At 39.5% G+C, this 2,476-nt stretch overlaps 1 non-coding gene across 1 annotated transcript; it reads right to left on the minus strand.

The window, feature by feature from the left end:
- Positions 1–374: 374 nt before the first annotated feature.
- TRNAK-CUU (transfer RNA lysine (anticodon CUU)) lies at positions 375–447 on the minus strand. Its single transcript has one exon. It is a non-coding gene; the product is annotated as a tRNA-Lys (tRNA).
- Between the last annotated feature and the right edge of the window lie 2,029 nt (positions 448–2,476).

Consider the following 2,476-nt stretch of genomic DNA (forward strand, 5'->3'; position numbering starts at 1 on the left):
CTCCACTTTATTTTATAGTAAGATGATACATACTTTTTCTTTTACAGTGAATACATTAAGGTGTGGTATTGCCCCATTACACATCATCCAGACATGCATTCATATATTGCATGTTAACAATGAAAATATTGCAAATATTGTAAAGAGACTTTCAATTTCTATTTTTTTGGTCAAAAAGCACTAAAATTTTAGTTGTTTTCGCCCAACGTGGGGCTCGAACCCACGACCCTGAGATTAAGAGTCTCATGCTCTACAGACTGAGCTAGCCGGGCTCCTTTGGATGCCTATAGTTTTCTTCCCTATCCCGGCACTGCCGTTTTCCACAGATAGGATGTATTTTTTTGGTCAAAAAGCACTAAAATTTTAGTTGTTTTCGCCCAACGTGGGACTCGAACCCACGACCCTGAGATTAAGAGTCTCATGCTCTACCGACTGAGCTAGCCGGGCTCCTTTGGATGCCTATAGTTTTCTTCCCTATCCCTGCACTGCCGTTTTCCACAGATAGGATGCTGTGTAATCATAGGCTCTGGTGGAGTTTGGAAAGAAAATACACATCAGCCAGAGGCAGAAATAGTCTAAGAAAGTATCAAACACAATTACCAGTCAATATCAGAACGCATTGAAGAATATCAGGAAAAAGCCGATTAAACCTGTGTGGAAAAAAGTCTTATTGGTGTTTTCTCCACTTTATTTTATAGTAAGATGATACATACTTTTTCTTTTACAGTGAATACATTAAGGTGTGGTATTGCCCCATTACACATCATCCAGACATGCATTCATATATTGCATGTTAACAATGAAAATATTGCAAATATTGTAAAGAGACTTTCAATTTCTATTTTTTTGGTCAAAAAGCACTAAAATTTTAGTTGTTTTCGCCAACGTGGGGCTCGAACCCACGACCCTGAGATTAAGAGTCTCATGCTCTACCGACTGAGCTAGCCAGGCTCCTTTTGATGCCTATAGTTTTCTTCCCTATCCCTGCACTGCCGTTTTCCACAGATAGGATGTATTTTTTTGCTCAAAAAGCACTACAATTTTAGTTGTTTTCGCCCAATGTGGGGCTCGAACCCACGACCCTGAGATTAAGAGTCTCATGCTCTACCGACTGAGCTAGCCGGGCTCTTTTGGATGCCTATAGTTTTCTTCCCTATCCCTGCACTGCCGTTTTCCACAGATAGGATGTATTTTTTTGGTCAAAAAGCACTACAATTTTAGTTGAACCCACGACTCTGAGATTAAGAGTCTCATGCTCTACCGACTGAGCTAGCCGGGATCCTTTGGATGCCTATAGTTTTCTTCCCTATCCCTGCACTGCCGTTTTCTACAGATAGGATGCTGTGTAATCATAGGCTCTGGTGGAGTTTGGAAAGAAAATACACATCAGCCAGAGGCAGAAATAGTCTAAGAAAGTATCAAACACAATTACCAGTCAATATCAGAACGCATTGAAGAATATCAGGAAATAGCCGATTAAACCTGTGTGGAAAAAAGTCTTATTTGTGTTTTCTCCACTTTATTTTATAGTAAGATGATACATACTTTTTCTTTTACAGTGAATACATTAAGGTGTGGTATTGCCCCATTACACATCATCCAGACATGCATTCATATATTGCATGTTAACAATGAAAATATTGCAAAGAGACTTTCAATTTCTATTTTTTTGGTCAAAAAGCACTACAATTTTAGTTGTTTTCCCCCAACGTGGGGCTTGAACCCACTACCCTGAGATTAAGAGTCTCATGCTCTACCGACCGAGCTAGCCGGGCACCTTTGGATGCCTATAGTTTTCTTCCCTATCCCTGCACTGCCGCTTTCCACAGATAGGATGCTGTGTAATCATAGGCTCTGGTGGAGTTTGGAAAGAAAATACACATCAACCAGAGGCAGAAATAGTCTAAGAAAGTATCAAACACAATTACCAGTCAATATCAGAACGCATTGAAGAATATCAGGAAATAGCCGATTAAACCTGTGTGGAAAAAAGTCTTATTTGTGTTTTCTCCACTTTATTTTATAGTAAGATGATACATACTTTTTCTTTTACAGTGAATACATTAAGGTGTGGTATTGCCCCATTACACATCATCCAGACATGCATTCATATATTGCATGTTAACAATCAAAATATTGCAAATATTGTAAAGAGACTTTCAATTTCTATTTTTTTGGTCAAAAAGCATTAAAATTTTAGTTGTTTTCGCCCAACGTGGGGCTCGCACCCACGACCCTGAGATTAAGAGTCTCATGCTCTACCGACTGAGCTAGCCGGGCTCCTTTGGATGCCTATAGTTTTCTTCCCTATCCCTGCACTGCCGTTTTCCACAGATAGGATGCTGTGTAATCATAGGCTCTGGTGGAGTTTGGAAAGAAAATACACATCAGCCAGAGGCAGAAATAGTCTAAGAAAGTATCAAACACAATTACCAGTCAATATCAGAACGCATTGAAGAATATCAGGAAATAGCCG

This window comes from Ambystoma mexicanum, chromosome 4q (genome assembly GCF_040938575.1).
Source record: "Ambystoma mexicanum isolate Mex_15411 chromosome 4q, UKY_AmexF1_1, whole genome shotgun sequence".
In the NCBI taxonomy this organism is placed as follows: Eukaryota; Metazoa; Chordata; class Amphibia; order Caudata; family Ambystomatidae; genus Ambystoma; species Ambystoma mexicanum.